Below are 19,705 nucleotides of genomic sequence, written 5' to 3' on the forward strand. Positions count from 1 at the left end.
TTGTTGGTTAAGCCACAGAAAAAGGCAGGAACCTTCCCACTAGCCATGATTGTCTGAGACAATGAGTGGGCTGGACATGTCGAGAGAGGAGAGAGGATTGGTCTGCCATATAGAAGGCTCCTGTCTATTTGAGCTTGTCAGTCTCTGTTGGTAAGCCTGTCGACGCGGTTAGCTAGCTAACATTGAACCTGGTTTGTTTGCTCCCAGCATATTCATGCAAGGTAGTAACGACATGATTTGGCACTATGTTCATTGTTGTTTAACTAGTTAATGTTAGCTGGCTGGCTCGTTAGCTAACGTTTTGTGACGTGTGTTCTTATATGTTGTTTACCTAGCTAGGTTTATTGTTTACCTAGCTAGTTAGCTATATGGCTTAAGCTAAAATGTACAAAACCGGTTGAATATGGCTGGTGTCAGTAAACATCTGCAAAAAAGAGTAATGAAATTGGTTAGGCTGTTTTCATGTTATCCAGATGTAAACAAATCATCGGCCAGAGCATCAAGTGTGCGCTCTGAACGCTCAGAGAGTGACAAGAGATGGATTGGGCTAAAGCTTAAGAGGGTGTGAACAATGCTGAATGGGTGTAGACAAAGAAGAGCTCTTCACTAGATATCAAAACATTCAAAGGCCATTTTCTCAAAAGTGAGTTTACAAGTTTATCAATTTTCAAAGCAGAATTACTTTCCCATTGTTCCTCAAAAACGCAGTGTATAATATACCATTTTGTAGCTCTGTCTCTACTTTTATCATATGTAAAAAACACAATTTCACATTTTGCTACATAAGACCAAATCCAGGTGTCGAGTCACATATGTGCACCAGTGTGATGCCTGTGGAAAAACATTGGTACCACCTGCCCTCAATTCTGTCTGATGCCAGAGGCTATCCTGGACCCCACAGTAACTTCCTCATTTAAGTAGGACAGCCCAATTTCTCTTCATCTCTCCTGGCATGACTCGTGAAATGAGTACTCATTCACACAATAAACAGTTTTCTCTTTTTTGGGGGGACTGTTTAGACCAAAACCATCGATTGACAACATTGTGCTCAGTTCTCTGGCTCAATAGTTTAAAGTGCCATCCTCTTATTGTCTCCTTCCCCAATCAGTAGTGACATGGAGTGATTTGACTGTTGAAAGGTAAAACCACCTAGGCATTGTTAATGTTGCTTTATTCTTCCTGTGTGTAAGCAGATACGTGTGTAGATGAAGGAGAGGAGGTGAGGAGAGGAAGCCAGCCTGATCCCTCATCAACTCTCTTTGCATGAACAGTATTTAGTTATTTATAAATCACCGCATAAGCAAAAAAGAAGTCCCTAGTCTCCTACCCTCTGAAGAACTGAAGCCCTCTTCATTACTGTATGTAGACTAGATTACATTTTCAGTTCTGATTAATGTGTAACTCCATGTATCTGCTATTTGTGTTTACAGCTAAGACCCCTCATGTTCCCTGATTAAGAGGTGATGACCACCCCACTACCAGTGTCAACTCTCTCCTGACATGAACTGAAGCCATGTCCCATATGTCCTGATCCACTGGAGCATTGAATGTTTCCTCTCCAAGCGCTGTGAGTAGCCCTGTCAATTTTCTTTCATTACTGTATGAACAGTGAATCAAATTCACTAACACAACCACATTATTACACATCAATGGGCTCCCGAGTGGCGCAGCGGTCTAAGGCACTGCATCTCAGTGCTAGAGGCATCACTACAAACCCTGGTTCAATTCCAGGCTGTATCACAACCGGCTGTGATTGGGAGTCCCTTAGGGCGGCGCACAATCGGCACAGTGTTGTCCGGGCTGGGGTAGGCCGTCATTGTAAATAAGAATTTGTTCTTAATTGACTTGCCTAGTTAAATAAATATGAGATTTTACTCTTCGCTTGGACTAAGTCCTTCATTCATAGCTCTTTTGTCTAACTGTGTTGTGTACCATTTTATTTGTATTCCCGGTCAAATCCTGTCCTGCCCTCAGCGGAATAGTTGAGCTCTTCTCCAACACCCTCCATCCATGATGAGCCTGTCGTATCCTGAAGTCATGCCTCTGAAGACATCAACTCGTATCCTGTCATGTCCTAAAGTAAAGCCCCTGAAGACATAAACCCCTGTCCTGTCCTGAAGTCAAGCCTCTGAACACATGAAGTCTTGCCTCATACCCTCATTCAATCACTGCTGTGATCCCTTCCAAACACAATCAATATATCATATTAATATACATCTATTTCACTCCCTGCTTGGACTAAAGTCATTCAATCATAGCTTAAATGTTGTGAGTCAATAAGTATTCAAACCCTTTGTTATGGCAAGCCTAAATATGTTGAAGAATAAAAATGTGCTTAACAAGTCACATACGTTTAATGGGCTCACTCTGTGTGCAATAATAGTGTTTAACATTATTTTTGAATGACTACCTCATATCTGTACCCCACAAATTCAACTATCAGTAAGGTCCCTCAATCGAGCAATGAATTTCACACAGATTCAACCACAAAGGCCAGGGAGGTTTTCCAATGCTTCGCAAAGAAGGGAACCTATTGGTAGATGGGTAAAATAAACTAAACAGACATTGAATATCAAAATGCTACCCAGACTATTTGCATTGCCCCCCTATTTTACACGACTATTATTATATGCATAGTCACTTTAATAACTCTACCTACATGTACATATTACCTCAATTACCGCGACTAACTGGTGCCCCCGCACATTGACTCTGTACCGTACCCCCTGTATTTAGTCTCGCTATTGTTATTGTACTGCTGCACTTTAACTACTTGTTACTTTTATTTCTTATTCATACTTTTTAAACTGCGTTGTTGGTTAGGGGCTTGTAAGTAAGCATTTTACTGTGGCAAAAAAAGTGATTTCATTTGATATCCCTTTGAGCATGAAGTTATTAATTACCCTTTAGATGGTGTATCAATACACCCAGTCACTACAAAGACACAAGAGTCCTTCCTAACTCAATTGCCAGAGAGCAAAGAAACTGCTCAGGGATTTCACCATGAGGCCAACAGTAACTTTAAAACAAATACAGAGTTTATTGGCTATGATAGGAAAAAACTGAGGATGGTTCAACAACATTGTAGTATTTACTCCAAAATATGAACCTAAATGACAGAGTGAAAAGAAGGAAGCTTGTACAGAATACAAATATTCCAAAACATGCATCCTGTTTGCAATAAGGCACTAAATTAAAACTACAAAAATGTGGCAAAGAAATTCACTTTACACTATCTCCTGAAGTTATTTATTTATTTAACCTTTATTTTATCAGGTAAGTTGAATGAGAACACATTCTCATTTACAGCAATGATCTGGGGAATAGTTACATGGGGAGGAGGGCGGATGAATGAGCCAATTGGAAGTGAATACAAAGTGTTACGTTTGGGGTAAAACACATCACTGAGTACCATTCTTCATATTTTCAAGCATGGTGGTGGTTGCAGCATGTTATGGATGTACTTGTCATCGGCAAGGACTAGGGATTTTTTTTAGGATAAAAAGAACTGGAATAGAGCAAAACACAGGAAAAATCCTAGAGGAAAACCTGGTTCAGCCTGCTTTCCAACAGACAATGGGAGACAAATTCAGCTATCGGCACAACAATAACCTAAAACACTGTCACGTCCTGACCAGCAGAGGGCGTATTGCTTAGTCTTGGTCAGGATGTGGCAGGTGGTTTGTGTTTGTTTAATGTTGTGTTGGTGATTGGGACTTCCAATTGAAGGCAGGTGTGTATAGTTGCCTTTGATTGGAAGTCCTATATAGGTGTGTGTGTTTGTCTTTGGGGTGGTGGGGAATTGTTCTTGCACTGCGTTTTTGTATGCCTGTAAGACTGTTCCTGTCATGTGCATTGTTTTTACAGTGGATGCTTTACTCCTTTTTTTGAATTAAAACATGAGCATCCACAATCCCGCTGCGCCTTGGTCCTTCTCTCTCACATACGACATATTCGCCGAAGAGTACGACATATTCGGTGACAGAATTCCCCACCAAACCAGGACCAAGCAGCGGAAGAAGTCTGGCGAGGACTGGGGAACACGACGGGTAAGAGAGACCGAGAGGCACCCCCAAGATTTTTTTAGGGGGGGGCACAAGGGCTGTTTGACGGGGCAAGACTGGAGTGCCAGTAAACAGTTACCAGAGCTGCCCGCCAGTCAACAGTCGCCAGAGCTGCCCGCCAGTCAACAGTCGCCAGAGCTGCCCGCCAGTCGACAGTCGCCAGAGCTGCCCGCCAGTCGACAGTCGCCAGAGCTGCCCGCCAGTCGACAGTCGCCAGAGCTGCCCGCCAGTCGACAGTCGCCAGAGCTGCCCGCCAGTCAACAGTCGCCAGAGCCGCCCGCCAGTCGTAAGTCGCCAGAGCCGCCCGCCAGTCGTACGTCGCCAGAGCCGCCCGCCAGTCAGGAGTCACCGGAGCCGCCCGCTAGTCAGGAGCCCCTAGAGCCACCCGCTAGTCAGAAGCTGCCAGAGTGGCCCGACTGCCAGGAGATGCCAGAGTGGCCCGACTGCCAGGAGATGCCACAGTGGCCCGACTGCCAGGAGATGCCAGAGTGGCCCGACTGCCAGGAGATGCCAGAGTGGCCCGACTGCCAGGAGATGCCAGAGTGGCCCGACTGCCAGGAGATGCCAGAGTGGCCCGACTGCCAGGAGATGCCAGAGTGGCCCGACTGCCAGGAGATGCCAGAGTGGCCCGACTGCCCGGAACTGCCAGAGTGGCCCGACTGCCCGGAACTGCCAGAGTGGCCCGACTGCCCGGAGCTGCCAGAGTGGCCCGACTGCCCGGAGCTGCCAGAGTGGCCCGACTGCCCGGAGCTGCCAGAGTGGCCCGACTGCCCGGAGCTGCCAGAGTGGCCCGACTGCCCGGAGCTGCCAGAGTGGCCCGACTGCCCGGAGCTGCCAGAGTGGCCCGACTGCCCCGATCTGCCAGAGTGGCCCGACTGCCTGGAACGGCCAGAACCGGAGCCACCTCCAGATATAGGTGGGTTGGGGAGGGGGGGTGTAGCACAGTTCCGTCGTTGATGGCAGCCACCCTCCCTTCCCTCCCTTTTTGTTTAGGGGTTATTGTTTGTTGGTTTTGTTGGGGTATTGGGGATTATCTTGTGTTTTTCTTTTTTAGGTGCATCCCGGAGTCTGCACCTTGAGGGGGGGTACTGTCACGTCCTGACCAGCAGAGGGCGTATTGCTTAGTCTTGGTCAGGATGTGGCAGGTGGTTTGTGTTTGTTTAATGTTGTGTTGGTGATTGGGACTTCCAATTGAAGGCAGGTGTGTATAGTTGCCTTTGATTGGAAGTCCTATATAGGTGTGTGTGTTTGTCTTTGGGGTGGTGGGGAATTGTTCTTGCACTGCGTTTTTGTATGCCTGTAAGACTGTTCCTGTCGTGTGCATTGTTTTTCCAGTGGATGCTTTACTCCTTTTTTTGAATTAAAACATGAGCATCCACAATCCCGCTGCGCCTTGGTCCTTCTCTCTCACATACGACATATTCGCCGAAGAGTACGACATATTCGGTGACAAACACAAGGGCAAATATACACTGGATTTGCTTACCAAGACAACAGCCTGATCCCCTAACATCTGTCCATAAAGTACCAACTGTTTTCTGTAATTCTATGAACATGATACACTCATTATTTGAATAACCTGTTTATCACTGTTTGGTTATATGAGTATGCAACAGACAAACTTCAAATGATCACTTTTATCATAATATCATTATTTTATTCCAGATTTAATACATTCACTGTACTTAATTATTCAGTCCTCTCATAAGCAATTATGTGAATAACCTGTTCATTTACAGTACTAGTCAAAAGTTTGGACACACCTACTCATTCAAGGGTTTTACTTTGTTTACTATTTTCTACATTGTAGAATAATAGTGAAGATATCAAAACTATGAAATAACACATATGGAATCATGTAGTAACCAAACAAGTATTTTATATTTGAGATTCTTCAAAAAGCCACCCTTTGCCTTGATGACAGCTTTGCACACTCTTGGCATTCTTTCAACCAACTTCATGAGGGAGTCACCTGGAATGCATTTCAATTAACAGGTGTGCCTTCTTAAAAGTTAAATTGTGGAATTTCTTGAATCTTAATGCGTTTGAGCCAATCAGTTGTGTTGTGACACGGTGGGGGTGGTATACAGATGATAGCCCTATTTGCTAAAAGACCAAGTCCATATTATGGCAAGAACAGCTCAAATAAGCAAAGAGAAACGACAGTCCATCATTACTTTAAGACATGAAGGTCAGTCAATGCGGAAAATTTCAAGAACTTTTCATGTTTCAGCCTACTCACTCACTTTTTATAGCTACTGTTTACAGGCCTCCTGGGCCATATGCAGTGTTCCTCACTGAGTTCCCTGAATTCCTATCGGATCTTGTAGTCATAGCAGATAATATTCAAATTTTTGGTGACTTTAACATTCACATGGAAAAGTCCACAGACCCACTCCAAAAGGCTTTCGGAGCCATCATCGACTCAGTGGGTTTTGTCCAACATGTCTCTGGACCTACTCACTGCCACAGTCATACTCTGGACCAAGTTTTGTCCCATGGAATAAATGTTGTGGATCTTAATGTTTTTCCTCATAATCCTGGACTATCGGACCACCATTTTATTACGTTTGCAATTGCAACAAATAATCTGCTCAGACACCAACCAAGGAGCATTAAAAGTCGTGCTATAAATTCTCAGACAACCCAAAGATTCCTTGATGCCCTTCCAGACTGCCTCTGCCTACCCAAGGACGTCAGAGGACAAAAATCAGTTAACCACCTAACCGAGGAACTCAATTTAACCTTGCGCAATACCCTAGATGCAGTTGCACCCCTAAAAACTAAAAACATCTGTCATAAGAAACTAGCTCCCTGGTATACAGAAAATACACGAGCTCTGAAGCAAGCTTCCAGAAAATTGGAACGGAAATGGCGCCACACCAAACTGGAAGTCTTCCGACTAGCTTGGAAAGACAGTACCGTGCAGTATCGAAGAGCCCTCATTGCTGCTCGATCATCCTATTTTTCCAACTTAATTGAGGAAAATAAGAACAATCCGAAATTTCTTTTTGATACTGTCGCAAAGCAAACTAAAAAGCAGCCTTCGCAAATGGAGGATGGCTTTCACTTCAGCAGTAATAAATTTATGAACTTCTTTGAGGAAAAGGTCATGATCATTAGAAAGCAAATTACAGACTCCTCTTTAAATCTGGGTATTCCTCCAAAGCTCCATTGTCCTGAGTCTACACAACTCTGCCAGGACCTAGGATCAAGGGAGATACTAAAGTGTTTTAGTACTATATCTCTTGACACAATGATGAAAATAATCATGGCCTCCAAACCCTCAAGCTGCATACTGGACCCTATTCCAACTAAACTACTGAAAGAGCTGCTTCCTGTGCTTGGCCCTCCTATGTTGAACATAATAAATGGCTCTCTATCCACCGGATGTGTACCAAGCTCACTAAAAGTGGCAGTAATAAAGCCTCTCTTGAAAAAGCCGAATCTTGATCCAGAAATTATAAAAAACTATCGGCCTATTCCTCTCAAAAAATTTTGAAAAAGCTGTTGCACAGCAACTCACTGCCTTCCTGAAGAAAAACAATGTATATGAAACGATTCAGTCTGGTTTTAGACCCCATCATAGCACTGAGACTGCACTTGTGAAGGTGGTAAATGACCTTTTAATGACGTCAGACCGAGGCTCTGCATCTGTCCTCGTGCTCCTAGATCTTAGTGGCGCTTTTGATACCATCGATCACCACATTCTTTTGGAGAGATTGGAAACCCAAATTGGTCTACATGGACAAGTTCTGGCCTGGTTTAGATCTTATCTGTCGGAAAGATATCAGTTTGTCCTCTGACAAATCAATTGTAAATGTCGGTGTTCCTCAAGGTTCCGTTTTAGGACCACTATTGTTTTCACTATATATTTTACCTCTTGGGGGATGTCATTCGAAAACATAATGTTAAATTTCACTGCTATGCGGACGACACACAGCTGTACATTTCAATGAAACATGGTGAAGCCCCAAAATTGCCCTCGCTAGAAGCCTGTGTTTCAGACATAAAGAAGTGGATGGCTGCAAACTTTCTACTTTTAAACTCGGACAAAACAGAGATGCTTGTTCTAGGTCCCAAGAAACAAAGAGATCTTCTGTTGAATCTGACAATTAATCTGGATGGTTGTACAGTCGTCTCAAATAAAACTGTGAAGGACCTCGACGTTACTCTGGACCCTGATCTCTCTTTTGAAGAACATATCAAGACTGTTTCAAGGACAGCTTTTTTCCATCTACGTAACATTGCAAAAATCATAAACTTTCTGTCCAAAAATGATGCAGAAAAATTAATCCATGCTTTTGTTACTTCTAGGCTGGACTACCGCAATGCTCTACTTTCCGGCTACCCGGATAAAGCACTAAATAAACTTCAGTTAGTGCTAAATACGGCTGCTAGAATCCTGACTAGAACCAAAAAATTTGATCATATTACTCCAGTGCTAGCCTCCCTACACTGGCTTCCTGTTAAGGCAAGGGCTGATTTCAAGGTTTTACTGCTAACCTACAAAGCATTACATGGGCTTGCTCCTACCTATCTTTCCGATTTGGTCCTGCCGTACATACCTACACGTACACTACGGTCACAAGACGCAGGCCTCCTAATTGTCCCTAGAATTTCTAAGCAAACGGCTGGAGGTAGGGCTTTCTCCTATAGAGTTCCATTTTTATGGAATGGTCTGCCTACCAATGTGAGAGACGCAGACTCAGTCTCAACCTTTAAGTCTTTACTGAAGACTTATCTCTTCAGTAGGTAATATGATTAAGTATAGTCTGGCCCAGGAGTGTGAAGGTGAACGGAAAGGCTGGAGCAACGAACCGCCCTTGCTGTCTCTGCCTTGCCGGTTCCCCTCTTTCCACTGGGATTCTCTGCCTCTAACCCTTTTACAGGGGCTGAGTCACTGGCTTACTGGTGTTCTTCCATGCCGTCCATGGAAGGGGTGCGTCACTTGAGTGGGTTGAGTCACTGACGTGGTCTTCCTGTCTGGGTTGGCACCCCCCCCCCTTGGGTTGTGCCATGGCGGAGATCGTTGTGGGCTATACTCGGCCTTGTCTTAGGACGGTAAGTTGGTGGTTGGAGACATCCCTCTAGTGGTGTGGGGGCTGTGCTTTGGCAAAGTGGGTGGGGTTATATCCTGCCTGTTTGGCCCTGTCCGGGGGTATCATCGGATGGGGCCACAGTGTCTTCTGATCCCTCCTGTCTCAGCCTCCAGTATTTATGCTGCAGTAGTTTATGTGTCGGGGGGCTAGGGTCAGTCTGTTACATCTGGAGTATTTCTCTTGTCTTATCCGGTGTCCTGTGTGAATTTAAATATGCTCTCTAATTCTCTCTTTCTCTCTTTCTGTCTTTCTCTCGGAGGACCTGAGCCCTAGGACCATGCCTCAGGACTACCTGGTATGATGACTCCTTGCTGTCCCCAGTCCACCTGGCCGTGCTGCTGCTCCAGTTTCAACTGTTCTGCCTGCGGCTATGGAACCCTGACCTGTTCACCGGACGTGCTTGTTGCACCCTCGACAACTACTATGATTATTATTATTTGACCATGCTGGTCATTTATGAACATTTTAACATTTGAACATCTTGACCATGTTCTGTTATAATATCCACCCTGCACAGCCAGAAGAGGACTGGCCACCCCTCATAGCCTGGTTCCTCTCTAGGTTTCTTCCTAGGTTTTTGGCCTTTCTAGGGAGTTTTTCCTAGGGAGTTTTTCCTAGCCACCGTGCTTCTTTCACATGCTTTGCTTGCTGTTTTGGGTTTTAGGCTGGGTTTCTGTACAGCACTTTGAGATTTCAGCTGATGTACGAAGGGCTATATAAAAATAAATTTGATTGATTGATTGATGTTTCTTCAAGTGCAGTCGCAAAAACCATCAAGCGCAGGAAAGGAAGACCCAGATTTACCTCTGCTGCAGAGGATACGTTCATTAGAGATACCAGCCTCAGAAATTGCAGCTCAAACCAATCCTTCTCAGAGTTCAAGTAACAGACACATCTCAACATCAACTGTTCAAAGGAGAGTGCATGAATCAGGCCTTCATGGTCGAATTGCTGCAAAGAGACCACTACTAAAGGACACCAATAATAAGAACATACGTGCTTGGGCCAGGAAACACGAGCAATGGACATTAGACCAGTGGAAATCTGTCCTTTGGCCTGATGAGTCCAAATTTGAGAATTTTGGTTCCAACCACCATGTTTTTGTGAGACACTGAGTAGGTGATCGGATGATCTCCACATGTGTGGTTCCCACCCTGAAGCATGGAGGAGGAGGTGTGATGGTGTGGGGGTGCTTTATTGGTGACACTGTCAGTGATTTATTTAGAATTCAAGGTACACTTAACCAACATGGCTACCACAGCATTCTGCAGCGATACGCCATCCCATCTGGTTGGCGCTTAGTGGGACTATCATTTGTTATTCAACAGAACAATGACCCAACACACCTCCAGGCTGTGTAAGGGCTATTTGACTAAAGAGCGTAATGGAGTGCTGCATCAGATGACCTGGCCTCCACAATCATCCGACCTCAACCCAATTGAGATGGTTTGGGATGAGTTGGACCGCAGAGTAAAGGAAAAGCAGCCAACAAGTGCTCAGCATATGTGGGAACTCCTTCAAGACTGTTGGAAAAGCATTCCAGGTTAAGCTGGTTGAGAGAATGCCAAGAGTGTGCAAAGCTGTCATCAAGGCAAAGGGTGGCTACTTCTAAGAATCTACAATATAAAATATTTTACATTTTTTTAACACTTTATTGGTTACTACATGATTCCATATGTGTTATTTTATAGTTTTGATGTCTTCACTATTATTCTACAATGTAGAAAAAAAGTTAAAAATAAAGAAAAACCCTTGATAGAGTAGGTGCGTCCAAACATTTGACTGGTTCTGTAGTTATATGAGGATTATAGATGCAACATAAAAACAAAAAAGTATTACTTTTACCATAACATCAATATTTTATTCCAATCAAATCATTCATTATACTTACTTATTCAGTTCTCCCAGATGCAGTTCTCCATAGTCTTTCCTGTATATCCAACCTGGTCTCAAAACATTTCATAATATTGTGTATGTATTATCTGAGACACTCCATTTAATATGACATGTTACGTTTGATATGGTTACATAAGACAGATGGTTACAAAAATGAAAGTAGGGTGTATAACGTGAACATCTAGCAATCCAAAGGTTTGAGAGTTCGAATGTCATCACGGACAAATTTTGCATTTTTGAAACTTTCCAACTACTTAGTACTTTTTGGCTACTTTGCAACTACTTAGCATGTTAGCTAACCCTTCCCCTAACCCTAACCTTAACTGTTTTAATTAACCCTTCACCTAACCCTAACCTTAACCCTTTTAGCTAACGCTAACCCTTTAAACTAACTCCTAAAGGTGTGGGGAGCGTCGCTGCACACCTTTTTTTAGCTCTCTCCATAGATGGCTCTGGCTGGGCCACTCAAGGACATTCAGAAACCTGTCCTGAAGCCACTCCTGCGTTGTCTTGGCTGTGTGCTTAGGGTCGTTGTCCTGGTGGAAGGTTAACCTTCGCCCCACTCTGAGGTCCTGAGCACTCTGGAGCAGGTTTTCATCAAGGATCTCTCTGTACCTTGCTTTGTTCATCTTTCCCTCGATCCTGACTAGTCTCCCAGTCCCTGCTGCTGAAAAACATCCCCACAGCATGATGCTGCTGTAGGAATGGTTCCAGGTTTGCTCCAGACGTGACGCTTGGCATTCAGGCCAAAGAGTTCAATCTTGGTTTCATCAGACCAAAATCTTGTTTCTCATGGTTTGTGAGTCCTTTAAGTGCCTTTTGGCAAACCAAGCGGGCTGTCATGTGCCTTTTACTGAGGAGTGGCTTCTGGCTGGCCACTCTACCATAAAGGACTGATTGGTGGAGTGCTGCAGAAATGTTTGTCTTTCTGGAAGGTTCTCCCATCTCCACAGAGGAGCTTAGTCAAAGTGACGATCGGGTTCTTGGTCACCTCCCTGACCAAGGCCCTTCTCCCCTGATTTCTCACCTTGGCCGGGACGCCAGCTCTAGGAAGTGTCTTGGTGGTTCCAAACTTCTTCCATTTAAGAATTATGGAGGTGACTGTGTTTTTCGGGACCTTCAATGCTTCCCTAGATCTGTGCCTCAACACAATCCCATCTCGGCGCTCGTTCTAAGGACAATTCCTTAAACCTCATGGCTTGGTTTTTGCTCTGACATGCACTGTCAACTGTGGGACCTTATATAGACATGTGTGTGCCTTTTCAAAATCTTGTCCAATCAATTGAATTTACCACCAGTGGACTCCAATCATGTTGTAGAATCATCTCAAGGATGATCAATGGAAACAGGATGCACCTGAGCTCAATTTCAAGTCACCTAAGAAAGGGTCTGAATACATATGTAAATTAGGCATTTCTGGTTTTTATTTTTTAGAATTTGCAAACATTTCTAAAAACGTGTTTTCACTTTGTCATTATGGAGTATTGTGTGTAGATTGATGAGGGGATTTTTTTTAAATAAAGGCTGTAACGTAACAAAATGTGGAAAAAGTTAAGGAATTTAAATGCAAAACATGCACCTACAAACATCCACAACATCACCCCTGCCCAGACCCACCTGCTCACAGCCCCATCTTCAGCACCTGCATCAATCTACGCAACATGGCCTCAAATCGCCCACATACTTTTAACATTTGTCACCGACCGGCTGAAATCGGTCTTACGTAGCAACATTTGAAATTGTGTTTTTTACATTGGATAAAAGTAGAGACTCAGAGCTACAAAATGGTATATCATAGACTGCATTTGAGGAACAATGGGAAAGTAATTCTGCTTTGAAAGTTGAGAACTTGTAAACTCACTTTTGAGAAAATGGCCTTTGAATGTTTTGGTACCTACTGGAGAGCTCTCCTCTGTTTACACCATTCGGCATTGTTCACACCCTCTTAAGCCAGCCCCACCCATCTCTTTAATGATTCACATGTGAGGTCATGTGCTAAACAGTGAGTAGTATAGTAAAGATTAATTAAGATTAAGACTAAAAGATTAGTTAAGATTAAGACTAAAAGTGGTAAAAGTAGTAGCCTGCAACAAGGAAAAATTCCAGGTAAACAGAAAGTGTCCAGATACAAATATTTTATAAATATTAAATGACGCTTACCCAGACACTCTTGTCTAAATTGATGAGTCATGGTACCTACTGGAGAAATGCTATAATGTGAAAGAAATGCTTTAACCCCCAGCCACATCCGGCGCACTTCCGGCGCCGACAGAGATGGCTGCCTCGCTTCGCGTTCCTAGGAAACTATGCAGTATTTTATTTTTTTTATATGTTATTTCTTACATTGTTACCCCAGGTAATCTTAGGTTTTATTACATACAGTCGGGAGGAACTATTGGATATAAGAGCAACGTCAACTCACCAACATTACGACCAGGAATCCAGGAATACGACTTTCCCGAAGAGCATCCTCTGTTTGGCCTACCACCCAGGACAATGGATCGGATCCCAGCCGGCGACCCAAAACAACGGCGCCGTAGAAGAAGGGGCAGACGGAGCGGTCTTCTGGTCAGGCTCCGTAGACGGGCACATCGCGCACCGCTCCCGAGCATACTACTCGCCAATGTCCAGTCTCTTGACAACAAGGTAGACGAAATCCGAGCAAGGGTAGCATTCCAGAGAGACATCCGAGACTGTAACGTTATTTGTTTCACGGAAACATGGCTCACCCGAGACACGCTATCTGAGTCGGTACAGCCACCTGGTTTCTTCACGCATCGCGCTGACAGAAACAAGCATCTCTCTGGTAAGAAGAAGGGCGGGGGTGTATGCCTTATGATTAACGAGATGTGGTGTGATCATAACAATATACAGGAACTCAAGTCCTTTTGTTCACCTGACTTAGAATTCCTCACTATCAAATGCCGACCGCATTATCACAGTCGTGTATATCCCCCCAAGCAGACACAACAACGGCCCTGAAAGAACTTTATTGGACTCTATGTAAACTGGAAAACACATATCCTGAGGCTGCATTTATTGTAGCCGGGGAATTTAACAAGGCTAATCTGAAAATAAGGCTCCCCAAATTCTATCAGCATATCGATTGTGCTACCAGGGGTAGCAAAACCCTAGACCACTGTTATTCTAACTTCCCCGACGCATAAAAGGCCCTCCCCCGCCCTCCCTTCAGAAAAACTGACCACGACTCCATTTTGTTGCTCCCAGCCTATAGACAGAAACTAAAACAGGAAGCTCCCGCCCTCAGGTCTGTTCAACACTGGTCCGACCAATTGGATTCCACGCTTCAAGATTGCTTCGATCACGTGGACTGGGATATGTTCCGCATTGCGGCGAACAACAACATTGACGAATACGCTGATTCGGTGTGCGAGTTCATTAACAAGTGCATCGGTGATGTTGTACCCACAGCGTCTATTAAAACATTCCCCAACCAGAAACCGTGGATTGATGGCAGCATTCGAGCAAAACTGAACGTGCAAACCACTGCTTTTAACGTGTTATGGATAGGGGGCAGTATTTTCACGACCGGATAAAAAACGTACCCGATTTAATCTGGTTATTACTCCTGCCCAGAAACTAGAATATGCATATAATTAGTAGCTTTGGATATAAAACACTCCAACGTTTCTAAAACTGTTTGAATGGTGTCTGTGAGTATAACAGAACTCAAATGGCAGACCAAAACCTGAGAAGAATCTGTACAGGAAGTACACTGTCTGACCATTTCTTGGCCTTCTTTGTCATCTCTATCCAAAACAAAGGATCTCTGCTGTAACGTGACACTTTCTAAGGCTCCCATAGGCTCTCAGAAGGCGCCAGAACGTTGAATGGTGACTCTGCAGTTACTGGCTGAAAAACAGTAGCGCATTTGGTAAGTGGTCGATCTGAGAACAATGAGACGGGCCCGCGCGTGCACGTGAAGAGTCCATTTTACTTTTTCAGTCTTTGAACGAAAACAACGACTCCCGGGCCGGAATATTATCGCTATTTTACGAGAAAAATCGCATAAAAATTGATTTTAAACAGCGTTTGACATGCTTCGAAGTACGGTAATGGAATATTTTGAAATTGTTTGTCACGATACGCGTCCGCGCGTCACCCTTCGTTACCCTTCGGATAGTGTCTTGAACGCACGAACAAAACGCCGCTATTTGGATATAACTATGGATTATTTGGAACCAAACCAACATTTGTTGTTGAAGTAGAAGTCCTGGGAGTGCATTCTGACAAAGAACAGCAAAGGTAATCCAATTTTTCTTATAGTAAATCTGAGTTTGGTGAGTACCAAACTTGGTGGGTGTCAAATTAGCTAGCCCGTGATGGTGAGCTATCTACTCAGAATATTGCAAAATGTGCTTACACCGAAAAGCTATTTTAAAATCGGACTCCGCGATTGCATAAAGGAGTTCTGTATCTATAATTCTTAAAATAATTGTTACGTTTTTGTGAACGTTTATCGTGAGTAATTTAGTAAATTCACCGGAAGTGTTCGGTGGGAATGCTAGTTCTGAACGTCACATGCTAATGTAAAAAGCTGGTTTTTGATATAAATATGTACTTATTGAACAAAACATGCATGTATTGTATAACATAATGTCCTAGGAGTGTCATCTGATGAAGATCATCAAAGGTTAGTGCTGCATTTAGCTGTGGTTTTGGTTTTTGTGACATTATATGCTAGCTTGAAAAATGGGTGTCTGATTATTTCTGGCTGGGTAGTCTGCTGACATAATCTAATGTTTTGCTTTCGTTGTAAAGCCTTTTTGAAATCGGACAGTGTGGTTAGATAAAGGAGAGTCTTGTCTTTAAAATGGTGTAAAATAGTCATATGTTTGCGAAATGTACGATTTCGTCCCACCTTCCCTAGAGAGGTTAACAGCTGACATAAGGGACTCTTTTCAGGGTTCAGCTCTTGGGTATCCAGTGATTTAAATGTTTGTCTTTAAAATGGTGTAAAATAGTCATATGTTTGAAAAATGGAAGTTTTCGGTTTTTCGAGTTTGTATTTCGCGCCATCATTGGATATTGGAGTGGTGTTCCGCTAGCGGAACATCTAGATGTAAGAGGTTAATCCTTACCTGTAGCCTACCTGCCTCTGGTATAATACAGCTCCACCTCTCTCTATCAGTCTTGCTAGTCCATCTTCTTGAATTAAAACGAGATATTCTAACAGATCAATCTTGCTGGTAAAAAGTCATAAAATATGGCTAAATGATTTAACTATAGCATACGTCAAGGGGTATGAATTCTTTCTGAAGGCACTGTATAACATTGAATGGTCATTTATCACGGTCAAGTCATATTGACAAAGTCGTTGTGAAGATGGGGAGGGGTATGTCTGTTATAATAAGACGTTCTGCCTTTTTGACCCAAAAATGAAATGCACTAGTTATTCAGGCTCTGGTCTTGTCCCATCTTGATTACTGTCCGGTAATATGGTCAGCAAAGAAAGACTTAGCAAGCTGCAGTTGGCTCAAAACAGAGCAGCACGCATTGCCCTTAACTGCATATACAGAACTCACATCAACAACATGCATGCCAGTCTTTCCTGGTTGAGGGTTGATGAGAGATTAACTGCTTCTTTTCTAGTTTTTATGATATTACTTGACAAAAATTCCAGATTGTTGGCATAATCAAATAACATTTAGCTCAGACACCCATACATACCCTACAAGACATGCCACCAGGGGTCTATTCAGAGTCCACAAGTCCAAAACGAATTCACAGTAACGCATAATATTATGTTCACAAAGTAAAACCATACCACATAAAATTCCATAGTAACGTTGTAGGATCTGTTACCTAACATTGTACAAACTGTTCGCTGGGTCTGTGCTCCTTCAAAGAGGTTGTGTTTGATGATGCCTGCGGATCAGATCGATGTGCAACTGAACTACCCAATGACCGATGTCTAATGAGGAAGGGGGGGACATAAATTAGCCTTATAGTGCTGCTGGTGATTATGGATTTGGAAGTGTGTGTGTTTGTGTGTGTGCGTGTGTGCGTGTGTGTGTGTGTGTGTGGACGTGTTTAACTATTCTTGTGGGGACCAGAAGTCCCCACAAGAATAGTAAACAAACAAAAATTTGACGAACTGGGGACATTTTGTTAGTCCCCACGAGGTCAATGATATTTCTAGGGGGTTTAGGGTTAAGGTTAGAATTAGTGTTACGATTAGAATTATTTAAGGGTTAGGGTTAGGAGCTATGGTTATTTAGGGTTTTAAGGTTAGGTTTTTGGGTTAAGTTTACAGTTAGGGTTACATTTAGGATTAGGGTAAGGGTACGGGTTATGGTTAGGGAAAATATGATTTTGAAGGGGACTGAATTGTGTGTCCCCACAAGGTTAGCTGTACCAGACTGTGTGTGTATGTGCGCTTGTGTGTGTGTGTGTGATATTCGTGCCTCTGTTAATTTCTGTATGTGTGTGTGTTTTCTATTTCAGCCAGCGAACCACTTTCCCTGTAATGTTATAAAACTTCATTGTGGAAACTGTAATATGTATGTGTACCAGTAATGATAGCATAGCCCACAGCCTAGTCTCTCTCTCTCCCTCTCTCTCTCTCTCTCTCTGTTAACACCATTCAGAGCCTTTTAGTCAATCGTATTAGTGTCTTGGAGAAAAAGGGGGATGAGAGAGAGGGGGGGTTTGGAGAGACAGACAGACAGGCAGACAAAGTGCAACATTTTGATATTTGAGGACAGACTAAGAGGTAGAGAATTAATTAAACCAGAATAAGAAAAATGGCCCATACAACTGTGCCTCATTCCTCTCAAGAATGAGAGGGAGACAAAACTCTCCCCTCTCCAACCCATCTTATCAGCATCAGTGTTGCCTCGCTTTAATGAGAATCAGTGTTGTTTTAAACATGAAATGGTTGCCGAGGCCCCAGTGGGGAGGAATCAATAACAACCATTACCTCTCCTCTCTCTAATGATGCGGGAGCTGCCCCCCCCCCCCCCCCCCCCCGCACCCTCCTTGTCTCAGCCCATTTCTCCGTATCCGATATTGGATGGCGAGGGAGGTTATGAATTATCGAATCCCGAGGGTATTCCATTGTGCCGCCAATTACCCGTTGAAAAATGGGTTCCCGTGTGTGTGTGTCAGGTCGGAGTGTGAGGGGTGGGCAGAGGTTTGAGGCTGCCCGGCTGTAGTCACGCTCACAGACACGGAAACGGACACAAACTTGGACAATGTGTGTCTAGTGTGTCTTTGAACACATGCCTGCAGGCGTACATGTATACACAAACACACACACAGGTGGGAGAGGCCACCTGTTACCCAGGCTGAAATGACACCAGACCCACCTTCTGGAGGCAGTCAGCATCCCAAATGGGACCCTATTCCCTTCATAGTGCACTACTTTTGTGCCATTTGGGACACTGGCATACTGTTTCTGCCTGGGGTCTTTGGAGTTCTTTTTACTTGTTGTTGTACTTGTGCAATGTTTTAATTTCCAACTTCTACCACATCTGCCAAGGAAGGAGCACTCAGAACGGCATATTCCAGGGCCTATAAGACCTCAGTCAACCTCACTGCAAAACACTGCTCTTTGTGTCCCTTACTTTATGTCTACCTTAACCACACGCTAGCATGGCTAAACTTAACCTTAGCCAAACCGCAAACCCCAACCGTAACCATTCGCTCGCATGCCTAAACTTAACCTTATGCTGACTACTAATCCTGTCTCTTAACCTAACAAGCCTAAACGTAACATATCGTGCTTGCATGCAATACCAAACAACGTGGGCACACAGGATACTTTCCACACTCCCTGATCCGTCCAATCATCTTTCATCATCTCTTCTCCCATCTGCATGCTTCTATCCATTTACCTCCATAGGAAGCCCATTATCGGATTTAATCGTCTTTAAATGCGGTTATCTTCTCCACAGTGTCTCGCCGTCCATGTTAGCTGTGGAGAGAATCTGATTAGGCTAGGAATCATGGGTTGGGTCCCAAATGTCACCCTATTCCCTATATAGTGCACTAATTTTGACCAGAGCCCCATAGGGAATAGGGTGTAATTTGGGATGCACCATATTCAATCACTGATGTAATTACATTGATGGTGGCATCCAGTAGGAAACCGGAGCAGAAACTTTAACCAAGCACCTTGTATCGCGTTACTGCCTGTAGGTAGACAGCTGATAACAATCTGGCAACATTCTCCCCCTAACATCCTAATGGTTTTTTAAATGGTCTGAGGGAGACACGGAACGGGGGCCTGTTCAGGAGGATGTAATGTTACAGAATGTTACAGAACATTCAGATAAAAATGTATTGTGTAGAACAGATAGGTACGATTGCCTGTCAGATAGAATACGGATTTGTTTAACCTCTATCATTCTACTACGTGCAATATTTGCTGCAAAATGTTGCTGATAGATATGTAAATAAATTAAGCTGACACGATTCCCTATATTCTACTTGACAGACAATTGAATGTATTCTGCACAATACATGTCTATTTGAACTTTCTGTAATGATGGACTGTCTTAAACATGTCTCTGTTGTAACAGTGCCAGAGTGTGGGAGTGGAAAGTGTTTTAATAATTAGGTGGGTGCTTATATTTGTCCTATTCCAAAAATGTGCCAGGGTTTGCCATTATCAACAGT

Source organism: Salmo salar, chromosome 11 (assembly GCF_965601325.2).
Source record: "Salmo salar chromosome 11, fSalSal1, whole genome shotgun sequence".
NCBI lineage: Eukaryota > Metazoa > Chordata > Actinopteri > Salmoniformes > Salmonidae > Salmo > Salmo salar.